Here is a 16,069-nt window from a genome sequence, read left to right as displayed (position 1 = left end):
ATGAGAGACAGTTGTAATAGATGAACTCTCTAGAAGCAATTGACTTTCCATTTTCTCTCTTTATTTTCATGTTCACTCTCTAGGGTTTGTCCATAGAAAACAATGGTGATCTCAAGGTTGTAACAAGCTTTAGGGATAACAGGGCATATCTCGATCTCTACGATAAAGCTTAACAATCTCTCTGACTGTTTATGCAAGCACATTTGTTAGTTTTCTTACATTTTATCTTAATTTTTTATATATTGAGAGTGTCTTCTGTAGTTCGAAATTTATGTTATTGGTGTGAATTTTTAATCTTCACAGTGACTAGAATTGAGGTAAATAAGCTTACACTTAAACTTATTTACCTTTATTACAGAAAAATATAAAAGATATGTCCGCACTGTGCATTACATAGTTTTTAATTGTTAATTTATCGTAATTGTAATGGAAATAATGAATAGAAAAGCTCTTCAAAGAAATCTTTTTATTGGTAGATATTTTACGTTGAAAGTAAAAAAGTGAACTCATCGATTGATCGATCGATCATACTGCAGGAATGATCAATAGTGTTTCTAGTTTCCTATGGCATTCCATCTTGCAGAGTCAATTAATTGGAGGTACTGTTAACATTTGTTGAATTCCATACGTGTTCCAGCAGAAAGGATCGGCCACAAGATCACCTTCATGTGGTGGAATTTCAACTTCAGACATAGTAATATTTGTGCAGGCAATGGTGTCACTACAGGCAAAGTGTATGGGCATTCTCCTAATGTTGTAGGTGCCCTTGATGTTTCGATAAGAGATTTCACTCAAAGAAATGGTGGACGTCTCGTTCTGACAGCCTTTTTTATAGCAGTAGTATTGATCTATGATGATGCAATTGAGCACATTTTTCATTTGAATTGTATCAAATGACAATCCTGTTACTGATCCTGACCCTCCTTGCCATGTCTTGATTCGAACTTGGTTGTTTGAATCTCGAATAATGGTGTTATGGACCGTTTTGTTTGACATACATGCCTGGCTATAGTGCATCCCTAGGCTCCCAATGTTGCAGAAAAATAGGGCAAGTGTATATCGGTATTTGATATTAACTAGCACTGGAAAATACAATTTTATAAATAGAAATAGTTATTTGTTTGGGTAATAGAAGTATTGAAACTGATAATAAGCGTCATTGTGTTTACTAAAAACAATTGCCGATGAGCAATTTATTAGTTAAAATGAGTAATTTGGCCCCAAAAGCTATTTGTAAAAATCATAGAAAATCTACCTTTTTTCACTTTGTAAAAGTAATAATAAATTATTTTATTTCAATACAATCTTTTACTTAAAAGTTCATTTCAACAATGTGGAATATACACAAAATATTGGGGAATACATGATTAATTAATAGGATTATTAAAAGACAAAAAGACAGATCTTGTCCTTATTACACTAGTTAGGAAAATAATGATTCAGCTTTTCGTTGTTTTATGTATTTGGAATATAAGTTTATTACATATAAAATTGTATGTGAGATCAATAACGGACTAAGTAGCTTGAATTCTTCAAAATATTATCATACCTACATCAAATCCTTAAAAATACACTTTTAGAGAATTTGAGCATACATCGATATTCTTAAAGACTCTGAACATCACTAAAGTAAAAATAAAAATAAAAATATACCTGATCCCGTGACTAGGCCCACATATGACTCCTTCAATATTAATGTTTGAACTGCAAGGTCCAATTGATATGCAATCATCCCCTGGTGCAACATACATTACATTTTCTTAGGTAAAAATTTTTGTACCCATCTTCAGGATATCTGAAGTTAGGCTAACTTGTAATCATCTTCAGATACATCTTACATTAAACATAAGTTAAGTTCATATAATTCTGCTGAAGTTCAAGTAAAATTGGTTGTACTACAATTATTTTTAACTGAAGTTCAGCCATAAATAAACAAAATTCAATAATTACTTAACTGTAGTCAATTTTGTTTGAACTTTGATCTCATGTGCATAAAATTCAGACGAAAACAACTAAAGTCCGATGAAAATGACATAATTTTTAGCATAACGTGCCTGATCTTTTGCCATATGAAATTTTAGGCGTTAGAATTTATCAAAATTAATTTCCAGACACCGTACATTTTAAATTATAATGAAGTAAATACACGTGTAAATAAATTAAATAACGGCATCAAAATCAAGTTACTTACCAGTGGTTATGACAGAGTTGTAGATTCCCACAGATTTGGTGTTCTCAATGTGAATTCCATCAGTGTTTGGCTAAGCTTTGGTAAAGAAATTGATAGTTGATCTATCAATACTCCTTCACATTCATCAAATATCATGTGGAACATTAGACTGTTTTCTACTCTTAAACCTCTTACAACCAAATTCGAACTCTGGATAAACCCTATCATCTGCAAAAGAATATATTCAAAAAAAAAAAGTTAGGTCATGAAAATAGAAATTAATAATCAAGAATTTTGAACTAACAAATTGTAGATTTTAAAAAGGCGGAACTCATCGAAGGCCCTTAAAGTTGACACGAACTCTCACTTAGATACTTCAACTAGGCCTTTGTTAATTTTAAACAACAAAACTCATGTGGGGTGGTCCTGTGGGTCATTTTGACTTTCAACTTACTTAAGAAGGTCTAGTTAAGATGTCTAAGTGAAAGTTGTTATTTCATTTGTACTTCGGGTACACAAAATTAGTATATTACAACACCAACTTTAACTTGAGTTCAAGTATAAACAAGAACACAATGAAGTATATCAAATACCCTCAACACAAGATCAAAATCACCTTTCCAAGAGGTGTAATTTATTTTGCAGAAATTAAGATGAAACAAAAAATAGCCAAGTCGTCCGAATTCACGAATTTTCCTTAAGGAAATAGTCTCCCTCACTGTACCCGAGGTTGTGGAATTTTTCCTCCCAGGATAAAATAGCTAACAGACCAATAGTAGCGGTACCTCAAACGGTTGGAATATCTTCAAACTCACAGAACGTTTTGAGTGATCACACAAAATATTTTTGAGACAAGAAGAGAGTTTTTAATTTGAAAATTTCATACTAAACCTATGGAAGAAACCAGGTTTATATAGCCACAACATACCTCTTCTGAAAAGAGGAAATGGTTCACTCCAAAGGTTACACCTTTGCTGTAAGTTCATGTCTGTTTATCAAAGATTGCATCTTTTCCTGAACACTCATCTCATTTCATGAATTAGTGTGTCACTTTATTAAAGGATTGCATCCATCTGAAGCATCATTTTGAACCATTTCAACCTTCTGTAACCTCAGTTCAAAACAATGTATCATTTCTGAAGTACTAGTTCGAAAACAATGCATCAGTTCACTTGAAAAAGTGCAACTGTTACTGTATGTATAAATAAATGGAGTTCCAAAACTGCAGAAATTTTACTACATTTTTCCTCGGCATTATTCAAAATTCAAATAAAGTTTGTCCAAAAAGATAGATCTCATCGATCGATCATTTGCCAAATCCAAATCCAAATCCAAATCTGAAGCCAAAGCTGAAGTCGAGCCGAGCGAGCGACGATGACGACGGTGTGAGTCATCTATTATTTCTTGCCTCACTTACCATGTGGAGTAAGTGTTCTTGATTATAAAAACTTTCAAGTTCTCTTCTTCCACCAATGTGGTAGAAAGAGTAAACTTTCTAATTTGGGAGTACACTTTCCAATTTAGTGTCTCCTTTCCCTCCACCATTTTGTTCTCTATTTTTTTCTATTCTTACTTCCTTCATATACTATGAACCCAACAATCCCCCACAGGAATGGGGAATGGCTATTTTTCGTAAAATTTTTATGGATAAGTATGTGATCATCAAGCAAAGACTGATTGCATCTGGATAAGTGAGTTTCCCTTTGAACTTTCCATAGTGAACATACATCGGATGTACTCGGTCAATCGGTATATTTGATATCTTGGAACCGTCGCGCTTTAATGTACACCTAGACAATACATGTCACACAACCAGCCTTTTAACGTTTATGGTTCTCACAGTTTTATTCTTTTCAGCCATGAACACGTCCCAGTTTCATGAGAGCTTAGAGAATAGGCCTTTACTAACATTCTCTTTGAAGCAGCTTCCACTTCACCCTCGCATAGGTGATTTCTAAATGTTCAATCCCGTAGACTAAACTATTTGGTCAAATCTGTCAAATTTAAATAATTATTAAAAGACTTTTCACCTTAAGTCTTATCCTAGTTTACTATACATTATCTACATCATGAGAATAGGTTCGATAATTGACAATGTTGAACTTGTCAGACACAACTTTGTTTGATCTCCGTGAACCTAGCTCTTGGGATCTCCAGTCTGCTAGGTAGAGTTACCGCCATGCTTACTCGTCCTAGGCCTTAAACCCATTTCCTTGGTTGTTCTTTCCACTCCTTCTCTAGATAGGCCTTTTATAAGTAGATCGGACACATTATCCTTTAACTTTACATAGTTAATAGTGATAATTCCATTAGAGAGAAGTTCCTTAATGGTATTATGTCTCCGTCATATGTGACGAGATTTACCATTGTACATCATGCTCCCTGCCCTACCTATTGCCGCTTGGCTATCACATTGTATACATACTGGTGCCACTGGCTTGGGTCAATACAGAATATCTTCCAAGAAATTGCAGAGCCATTCTGCTTCTTCACCGGCTTTATCTAATGCGATAAATTCAGATTCCATTATAGAGCGAGCAATACAGATCTGTTTGGATGATTTCTAAGAAACTGCTCCTCCACCGATAGTAAACACATATCCACTTGTGGATTTTACTTCATTCAATCTGGTGATCCAATTTGCATCACTGTATCCTTCAAGTGCCGTAGGATATTTATTATAATGTAAAGCATAGTTTTGAGTCTATTTAAGATACCCCAAAACTCTTTTCATTGCCATCCAATGAGTTTTATTGGGATTACTCATGTACCGACTCAATTTACTAATTGCACATGCTATGTCTGGTCGTGTATAGTTCATTATATACATTAAACATCCCAATACACTTGCGTACTCCAATTGTGAGTCACTTTCACCTTCATTCTTTCAAAGTGCAAAGTTCACATCCAATGGAGTATTGACAATACCAATTTCCATATACTTGAACTTGTCAAGTACTTTTTCGATATAATGATACTATGAAAATGCAAACCCTTGTGGAGTTTGATGGATTCTTATACTTAAGATCACACTGCAACTCCAAGGTCTTTCATATCAAACTTGCTCTTAAGCATTCATTTGGTTGAATTTATTTCACAAATGTCTCTGCTGATGATCTACATATCATCAACATATAAACAATCAATGACTTGGTGATTTGGTATGTCTTTAATATATACACATTTATCACATTCATTTATCTTAAATCCGTTTGCCAACATGGTTTGGTCAAACTTTGCATGCCATTGCTTAGGTGCTTGTTTTAGTCCATAAAGTGAATTAACAAGTTTACACTCCTTATTTTCTTTTTTTGGAACCACAAAACCCTCAAGTTATTGCATGTATATTTCTTCCTCTAAATCTCTATTTAGGAATGCGGACTTCACATCCATTTGATGGATTTGAAGATCTTATACCACCACCAAGGTAATTACTATTTGAATCAAGGTTATCCTTGTTACCGGTGAGTATGTATCAAAGTAATCAAGGCCTTCCTTCTGTTTGAAGCCTTTTACTACAAGTCTTGCATTGTATTTGTCAATAGTACCATCCGCCTTCATTTTTCTTTTTAAGGTCCATTTAGAACTTAACGGTTTATTTTTGGGAGGAAGGTCAACCAATTCTCATGTATGGTTTCTTAAGATTGAATCTACCTCACTATTGACTGCCTCTTTCCAAAAGGATGAGTCTGATGACAACATTGCTTCTTTAAATATTTGAGGCTCATTTTCTAAGAGAAATGTTACAAAATCCGATCCAAACGAAGTTGACATTCTTTGAAGTGTACTACGTCTTGGATATTTTTCATTATGTACATTCTTACTTGGTTCATCTCGAGGTCGTTTAGATCAACCACTAGACTGTTCATGTCTAATTTTATAAGGGTAAATATTTTTAAATAATTCAACATTGTCTGGTTCAATTACCGTATTTTTATTAATATCTGTATATTAGAATTTATGAACCAAAAATTGACATGCTTTACTACTTTTAGCATATCCTATGAACACACAGTCCACCGTTTTAGGTCCTATCTTAACCCTTTTAGGTATAGCAACTTGAACCTTCGCTAGACACCCCCACACTTTGAAATATTTTAAGTTGGGTTTCCTTCCTTTCCATTTTTTGTAAGGAATTGATTGTGTCTTACTATGGGGTAAGGATAGCCTCCCCCCATAAGTTTTGTGGTAAACCAAAACTTATAAGTATGACATTCATCATTTCCTTCAAAGTTCGATTTTCCCTTTCTGCAATTCCATTTGATTGAGGTGAATATGGGGTCGTAGTTTGATGGATTATTCCATTCTCTACACATATTTGTGCAAAGGGAGATTCATATTCTTCGCCCCTATCACTTCTTATCATTTTGATCTTTTTGTCTAACAGATTTTCAACTTTAGTTTTATATTGCCTAAACGCATCTATTGCCTCATCCTTACTATTTAGCAAGTAGACATAACAATATCTAGTGCAATCATTAATAAAAGTTATGAAATACTTTTTCCCACCATGTGATGGTATTGACTTCATATCACAAATGTTAGTGTATATTAAGTCTAAGAGATTGGAATTCCTTTCAACGGACTTATAAGGATGCTTTCCATACTTCGATTCCACACACGTTTGACACTTTGATTTAATGCACTCAAAGTTTGGCAAAACTTCTAAGTTAATCAGTTTTGGTAACGTTTTGTAATTAACATGGCCTAAACGTTCATGCCATAAACATAAGACTCAAGCAAATAAGAAGAATTCAAACTTTTATTTATTTCAACAGTCCTTACATTTCTCTTATAAAGGCCTTCGGTCAGATAGCCTTTTCCTACATACATTTCTCTTTTGCTAATTATAATTTTTCCAGCAAAGGTTACACATTTGAATCCGTTCTTATCTAGGAGTGAAACAAAAATTAAGTTCCTACGTAACTTTGAAACATATAACACATTTTGCTGTGTCAAGACCTTGCCGGAAGTCATCTTTAAGCAAATTTTTCCTGTTCCTTCCACCTTAGCAGTAGAGGAGTTAGCCATGTAGATCATTTATTCTGCTTGAGCCAGAGCAAATCACGAAAATAACTCCTTGTTGGTACATACATACGGGTGGCACTAGAATCCATCCACCATTCACAAGGATTCCCCGTCAAGTTTTATTCTGAGAACATAGCACACAGATAATTGTATTCTTTGTTGGATTCAATAATATTTTCTTGATCCTTCTTCTTGCCTTTCTTTGGGGCACGATAATCTGTGGACTTATGGCCAATATTGCCATAGTTGAAGATTTTCCCTTGAACTTTTTCTTGGGTTGATTGCTTCCATGTTCAGTTTTCTTTCTTTTCTTGGAATTGTTTTGGTCATTTCTACAATAAGTGCTCCATTAATTGTAGAATTCCCCTTTGACCTTCTTTCAGAAGCTTTATTATCCTCTTCAATACAAAGTCGGACAATAAGATATTCAATAGTCATCTCCTTGCGTTTATGCTTTAAGTAGTTTTTTAAGTCTTTCCACAAAGGTGGTAGCTTCTTAACTATAGCTGCTGCTACTTGGAAGCATTATTCACAATTAAACCTTCTTCTAGGAGATCAAGTATGATGACTTGCAACTCCTGTACTTGAGAGACAACAGATTTGCTATCTATCATTTTGAAGTCCAGGAATCGTGCAATAAGTAATTTCTTAATTCCCGCATACTTCGTCTTATATTTTCATTCAAGTGCCCCCCACAGTTCCTATGATGTCTTGGTTACACTATAAATATCTTAGAGGTCGTCTTGGAGACCACTCAGAATATAATTCCTGCATTAGAAGTCCAAATGTTTAGAAGCTTCTACAATAACAAAGCGGTCTTTGTCCAAGGTTCCCTCGGGTACCATAGGAGCGTCTTCGCGAGTGAACTGTTGCAGAAATAAAGTGGTGAGGTAAAAGAACATGTTTTTCTACCACCGCTTAAAGTAATTTATTTCCTTAAGATAGTTATTTCATTTGTACTTCGGGTTCAAAGAATCAATATATTACAATATACCAACTTCAACTTGAGTTCAAGTATAAACAAGAACACAATGAAGTATATCATATACCCTCAACACAAGATCAAAATCACCTTTCCAAGAGGTGTATTTTATTTTACAGAAATTAAGATGAAATAGAAAATAACCAAGTCGTCCAAATTCATAGATTTTTCTTAAGGAAATAATCCCATCACTGTACCCAAGGTTGTGGAATTTTTTCTCCCAGAATAAAATGGCTAACAGACCAATAGTAGCGGTACCTCAAACATTTGGAATATCTTCAAAATCACAGAACATTTTGTGTGATCACATAAAAAATTTTTGAGACAAGAAGAGAGTTTTTAATCTGAAAATTTTATACTAAACCTGAGGAAGAAACCAGGTTTATATAGCCATAACATGCCTCTTCTGAAAAGAGGCAATGGTTCACTCCAAAGGTTACACCTTTGCTGTAAGGTTATGTCTGTTCATCAAAGATTGCATCTTTTCCTAAACAATCATCTTATTTCATGAATCAGTATGTCACTTTATTAAAGGATTGCATTCTTCTGAAGCATCATTTCGAACCATTTCAACCTTTTGTGACCTCAGTTCAAAACAATGTATCATTTCTGAAGTACTAGTTCGAAAACAATGCATCAGTTCACTTGAAAAAGTGCAACTGTTACTGTATGTATAAATGAATGGTGTTCTGAAATTACAGAAATTTTACTACATTTTTCCTCGACATTATTCGGAATTCAAATAAAGTTTTTCCAAAAAGATAGATCTCATCGATCGATCATTTGCCAAATCCAAATCCAAATCCAAATCCAAGTTCGAATCCGAGTCCAAGCCAAGCGAGCGACGACGAAGACGACGCAAGACATGTATTATTTCTTAACTCACTTGCCATGTGGAGTAAGTGTTCTTGATTATAAACACTTTCAAGTTCTTTTCATCCACCAATGTGGGAGAAAGAGTAAACTTTCTAATTTGGGAGTACACTTTCCACTTTAGTGTCTCCTTCCCCTCCACCATTTTATTCTCTATTTTTTCTTTTCTCACTTCTTTCATATACTATGAACCCAACAATCTCCCACATGAATGGAGAATGGTTATTTTTCGTAAAATTTTTACAGAAAAGTATGCGATCATCAAGCAAAGACTGATTGTATCTGGATAAGTGAGTTTCCCTTTGATCTTTCCAGAGTGAACATGCATCGGATGCACTCGGTCAATCGGTAGATTTGATATCTTTCAACCATCGATCTTTAATTTACACATAGACAATACATGTCACACAACCATCCTTTTAACATTTATGGTTCTCACGGTTTTTTTCTTTTCAGCCATGAACACGTTCCAGTTTCATGAGAGCTTAGAGAATAGGCCTTTACTAACATTCTCTTTGAAGCGGATTCCACTTCACCCTCGCATAGGTGATTTTTAAACTTTCAATCCTGTGGATTAAACTATTTGGTCAAATCTGTCAAATTTAGATAACTATTGAAAGACTTTTCACCTTAAGTCTTACAGTAGTTTACTATATATTGTCTACATCATGAGAGTGGATTGGGTAATTGACAATGTTGAACCTGTCAGACACAACTTTGTTTGATCTCCTTGAACCTAGATCTTGGGATCTCCAGTCTGCTACGTAGAGTTACCACCATGCTGACTCATCCTAGGCCTTAAACCCATTCGCTTGAATGTTCTTTCCACTCTTTCTCTAGATAGACCTTTTGTAAGTGGATCCAACACATTACCTTTGACTTTACATAGTCAATCGTGATAATTACACTAGATAGAAGTTCCCTAATGGTATTATATGTTTGGCGTATATGATGAGATTTACCATTGTACATCATGCTCCCTGCCCTACTTATTGCCACTTGGCTATCACAGTGTATACATACTGGTGCCACTGGCTTGGGCCAAAGTTCACATCCAATGGAGTCTTGGTAATACCGAATTCCATATACTTGAACTTTTCAAGTACTTTTTCGATATAATGAGACTGTGACAATGCTAACCCTTGTAGATTTCGATGGATTCTTGTACCTAAGATCACATCTGCAACTCGAAGGTCTTTCATAGCAAACTTGCTCTCAAGCATTCGTTTGGTTGTATTTATGTCACAAATATCTCTGCTGATGATCAACATATCATCCACATATAAAAAATCAATGACCTTGTGATTTGGTGTGTCTTTAATATATACACATTTTTCACATCCATTAATCCTGAATCCGTTTGCCAACATGGTTTGGTCAAACTTTTCATGCCATTGCTTAGGTGCTTGTTTTAGTCCATATAGTGAATTAACAAGTTCACACACCTTATTTTTTTTCCTGGAACCATAAAACCCTTAGGTTGTTCCATGCATATTTATTCCTCCAAATCTCTATTTAGGAATGCGGTCTTCACATCCATTTGATGGATTTTAAGATTACATGCCACCGCCAAGGCAATTAACATTCGAATCGAGGTTATCCTTGTTACTGGCGAGTATTTATCTAAGTAATCAAGGCCTTCTTTCTATTTGAAGCCTTTTACTAGAAGTCTTGCCTTGTATATGTCAATAGTACCATCCACCTTCATTTTTCTTTTGAAGATCCATTTAGAACCTAAGGGTTTATTTTCGGGAGGAAGGTTAACCAATTTCCGTGTATGGTTGCTTAAGATTGAATTTATCTCACTATTGGCTGCCTCTTTCCAAAAGGATGAGTGTGACGATAACATCGCTTCCTTAAATATTTGACGCTCATTTTCTAAGAGAAATGTTACAAAATCTGATCCAAACGAAGTTGACATTCTTTGACGTGTTCTACGTCTTGGATATTTTTCATTATGTACATTCTCACTTGGTTCATCTAAAGGTCATTTAGATCCTCCATTAGACTGTTTATGTCTAATTTTATACGGGTAAATGTTTTCAAAGAATTCAGCATTATCTGATTCAATTACCGTATTTTCATTAAAATCCAAATGTTCGGATTTCTGAACCAAATATCGACATGCTTTACTACTATTAGCATATCCTATGAACACACAGTCCACCATTTTAGGTCCTATTTTAACCCTTTTAGGTATAGGAACTTGAACCTTCGCTAGACACCCCCACACTTTGAAATATTTCAAGTTGGGTTTCCTTTCTTTCCATTTTTCGTAAGGAATTGATTGTGTCTTACTATGGGGAACTCTGTTGAGTATACGATTGGCCTTAAGGATAGCCTTCCCCCTAAGTTTTGTGGTAAACCAGAACTTATTAGTATGACATTCATCATTTCCTTCAAAGTTTGGTTTTTTTCATTTTACAATTTCATTAGATTTAGGTGAATATAGGGCTATATTTTGATGGATTATTCCATTGTTTACACATATTTACGCAAAGGGAGATTCATATTCTCCGCCCCTATCAGCTCTTATCATTTTGATCTTTTTGTCTAAATAATTTTCAACTTCAGTTTTATATTGCCTAAATGCTTCTATAGCTTCATCCTTACTATTTAGCAGTAGACATAACAATATCTAGTGCAATCATCAATAAAAGTTATGAATACTTTTTCCCACCACGGGATGGTGTAGACTTCATATCACAAATGTTAGTATGTATTAAGTCTAAGGGATTGGAATTCCTTTTAACGAACTTCAATTCCACACACGTTTGATACTTTGATTTATTGCACTCAAAGTTTGGCAAAACTTCTAAGTTAATCAGTTTTCATAATGTTTTGTAATTAACATGGCCTAAATGTTCATGCCATAAATTATAAGACTCAAGAAAATAAGAAGAATTCGAACTTTTATTTATTTCAACAATCACTACATTCATCTTATAAAGGCCTTCGGTCAGATAGCCTTTTCCTACATACATTTATCCTTTGCTAATTATAATTTTTCCAGAAATGTTTACATATTTGAATCCGTTCTTATATAGGAGTGAAACAGAAATTAAGTTCCTACGTAACTCCGAAACATATAACACATTGTTCAGTGTCAAGACCTTGCCGGAATTCATCTTTAAGCAAAATTTTTTTGTTCCCTCCACCTTAGCAGTAGTGGAGTTAGCCATGTAGATCATTTCTTCTGCTTGAGATGGATCAAATGAAGAAAACAACTTCTTGTTGGCACATACATGGCGGGTGGCACCAGAATTCATTCACTATTCGTGAGGATTCCTCATCAAGTTTCATTCTGAGAACATAGCACACAGATCATCGGATTCTTTGTTGGATTCAATGATATTTTCTTGATCCTTCTTCTTGCCTTTCTTTGGGGCACGATAATCTGTAGACTTGTGGCCAATCTTGCCACAGTTGAAGCATTTTACCTTAAACTTTTTCTTAGGTTGATTGCTTCCTTGTTTAGCTTTCTTTCTTTTCTTGGAATTGTTTTGGTCATCTTCTACAATAAGTGCTCTATTAATTGTAGAATTTCCCTTTGAACTTCTTTTAGCAGCTTTATTATCCTCTTTAATACAAAGTCAGACAATAAGATCTTCAACAGTCATCTCCTTGTGTTTATGCTTTAAGTAGTTTTTGAAGTCTTTCCATAAAGGTGGTAGCTTCTCAACTATTGCTGCTGCTACTTGGATGCATCATTCACAATTAAAACTTCTACTAGGAGATCATGTATGATGAATTGCAACTCCTGTACTTGAGAGACAACAGATTTGCTATCTATCATTTTGAAGTCCAGGAATCGTGCAACAAGGAATTTCTTAATTCCTGCATCCTCCATCTTATATTTTTGTTCAAGTGCCCCCCACAGTTCCTTCGATGTCTTGGTTCCACTATAAACATTGTAGATGTCGTCTTGGAGACCACTCAGAATATAATTCTTGCAAAGGAAGTCCGAATGTTTCCAAGCTTCTACAATAACTACACAGTCTTTTTCCGAGGTTACCTCAGGTACCTCAGGAGCATCTTCGCTAGTGAACCGTTGTAGACATAAAGTGGTGAGGTAAAAGAACATCTTTTGCTGCCACCACTTGAAGTCAATACCCAAACATTTTTTGGACTTTTCCACTGGTGCCATTGTTGGTGGAGCATTTGTGTGACTTGATGTGGCAATATTAGTTACCCCCACAGACGTTGTTGCATCCATAATTTGACTTTTCGTTGCCATTTTTCTATCACCACAAGACAAAAAATACTTAGTATTTTCAGAATACTATTTATAAAAATTAAGCAACTTTAAATATTCTTTTTTCTCTTGTTTCTAGTTAACAATGAAGTTTTAATGACTTCCAATTTTCAACCGAATGATCTTTAACTTGTGACGAAGTTTTTATGACTTTAAATCACTAGTTAAGTTCAGGCGGAGTAGAAAGTTAAAACTTTAATCTCCAAAAACAAGAAATACAGATTCTGTAATAGTAATTAATTTCCTTAAGATTGTTATTTTGTTTGTACTACGGGTACACAGAATCTATATATTACAACACCAACTTCAACTTGAGTTCAAGTATAAACAAGAACACAATGAAGTATATCAAATACCCTCAACACAAGATCAAACCACCTTTCCAAGAGGTGTATTTTATTTTGCAGAAATTAAGATGAAACAGAAAATAGCCAAGTCATCTGAATTCATGGATTTTCCTTAAGAAAATAATCCCCCTCACTATAACTGAGGTTGTGGAATTTTTCCTCCCAGGATAAAATGGCTAACAGACCAGTAGTAGTGGTACCTCAAACGGTTGGAATAACTTTGAACTCACAAAACTTTATAAGTGATCATATAGAATATTTTTTAGAGAAGAAGAGAGTTTTTAATCTGAAAATTTTGTACTAAACCTGTGGAAGAAACCAGGTTTATAGAGCCACAACATGCCTCTTCTGAAAAGAGGTAATGGTTCACTCCAAAGGTTACACCTTTGTTGTAAGTTCATGTCTGTTCATCAAAGATTGCAACTTTTCCTGATTAGTCATCTTATTTCATGAGTTAGTGTGTCTCTTCATTGAAGGATTACATCCTTCTGAAGCATCATTTCGAACCATTGCAACCTTCTGTAACCTCAGTTCAGAACAATGTATCATTTCTGAAGCACTGTTTGAAAACAATGCATCAGTTCACTTGAAACAATGCAACTGTTACTGCATGTATATATAAATGGAGTTCTAAACTGCAGAAAAATTTTTACTGCATTTTTCCTTGGCATTCTTTGGAATTCAAATAAAGTTTGTCCAAAAAGATAGATCTCACTGATCAATCATTTGCCAAATCCAAATCAAATCCAAATCCAAATCCAAATACGAGCCGAGCGAGTGATGATGATGATGGCATGAGGCATCTATTATTTCTTTCCTCACTTTCCATGTGGAGTAAGTGTTCTTGATTATAAACACTTTCAAGTTCTCTTCTTCCACCAATGTGGGAAAAAGAGTAAACTTTCTAATTTGGGAGTACACTTGCCATTTTAGTGTCTCCTTCCCCTCCATCATTTTATTCTTAATTTTTCCATTCACACTTCTTTCATATATTATGAACCCAACAAAAGTTGGTGTCACCTTTAAGAGGCCGTCGATGAATTCCTCTTTTTAAAAAGATAGTTAATGAGTCGATAAATTATCTATACATATTATCTAAATTTCTTAATACATATATAAATATCAAACTAAAGGTACTTCATTTTATCAAACTAGGAAATACTTTTGGGAAGAGAGGAAGTGTAGCTGACTTATAGTAGGGCTGTCACATGGTCCTGATAAACTAAAGCCATTAGGTCCCTGAAATTTGACAAATTAGAATTGTACTGATTACAACGAAAACATACATTTACGAGAATCATATACTCTATAATCTATACTTAAAAATATACTACTACTACTCCCGCCTCTGACGAATAGAGCAAACTCTGTGGCCAGTTACCTACCGCAAAATGCGCTGACCGAGGAATGAAGGATTAGTCTCACGGGTGCCGACTGTGGGTATACCTTAGGCAACCAAAAAAAAATATACTACTACTACGGTTATGTTAAATGTGATCTTAAACATGTCATGAAAAAAGTTGAAATTAAATTGTTACTGGAAAAGAAAAAGGTCATTCTATTTTAAAAGAACTAAAAAGGAAAGCGAATCCTTTTTTAAGCTGAGTAGTAGTATATTATATTTCTTGTTTAAGTTTAAACCAAACCAAAAAATATCCTTACAAAAAAAAAACTTACACTATGAGGTTTGCAGGGGAGTTCCCACCCTTCTATAGTCCCAGTCCTAGTAAAAGTCATGTTATCAAGTCTGTAAAAATAAATCCATTGCTTTTTATCATCTTCTCTAGGCCAACTTTTTGGTCCTTTTGGTGGCATTAGCGCCCCATCTACCTATTTGTTAAAATAATAATAATAATAATAATAATAATAATAATAATAATAATAATAAAATAATAATAATAATAATAATAAAATAATAATAATAATAATAATAATAATATTAATATTAAAATTACAGATAATGTAGAACAAAATATTTTCCTCTAGTTTGGTCTGTCGCATAAATTGAAACAAAGAAAGTACTGTAATAATATGTTCTTACTTGAAATTCGAGTCCAGGTTTGCAAGGATCGGAGAAAATAGATGTAGTTATCATAAAAGTACGGTCTATGGGAGCCAAAAGCACAACGGATTCGACTTGACATGCGTCTTTACAAGTCTCTATGAATGCTTCCGTATCGCCCGTGGACCCATCCCCAACGGCTCCATACTCCATCACATCAAAAATATAATCAGGACTAAAATCGGGGCTCTCCGATGGGGCAACATTACTTGGAGAAGCAGCTGGTGATAGTGATGGTGATGGTAATGGTTCGTTAACACAACCTTTGATAGTAATAGGAGCATAACTAACTATTTTGCTATTTTTTTTCTTGGAAATGTGATGTCTTCCTTCCACATTGATTGAGTGACTA

At 34.5% G+C, this 16,069-nt stretch overlaps 1 pseudogene; it reads right to left on the bottom strand.

Moving 5' to 3' along the window:
- Nucleotides 1–562: 562 nt before the first annotated feature.
- Nucleotides 563–16,069, bottom strand: part of LOC107853939 — a 21,623-nt pseudogene continuing 6,116 nt past the window's right edge.

The sequence above is a fragment of the Capsicum annuum genome, chromosome 5, assembly GCF_002878395.1.
Source record: "Capsicum annuum cultivar UCD-10X-F1 chromosome 5, UCD10Xv1.1, whole genome shotgun sequence".
Classification (NCBI taxonomy): Eukaryota; Viridiplantae; Streptophyta; class Magnoliopsida; order Solanales; family Solanaceae; genus Capsicum; species Capsicum annuum.
Note: the sequence above shows the minus strand (reverse complement) of the source record. Positions and strands in the feature narration are given on the sequence as shown.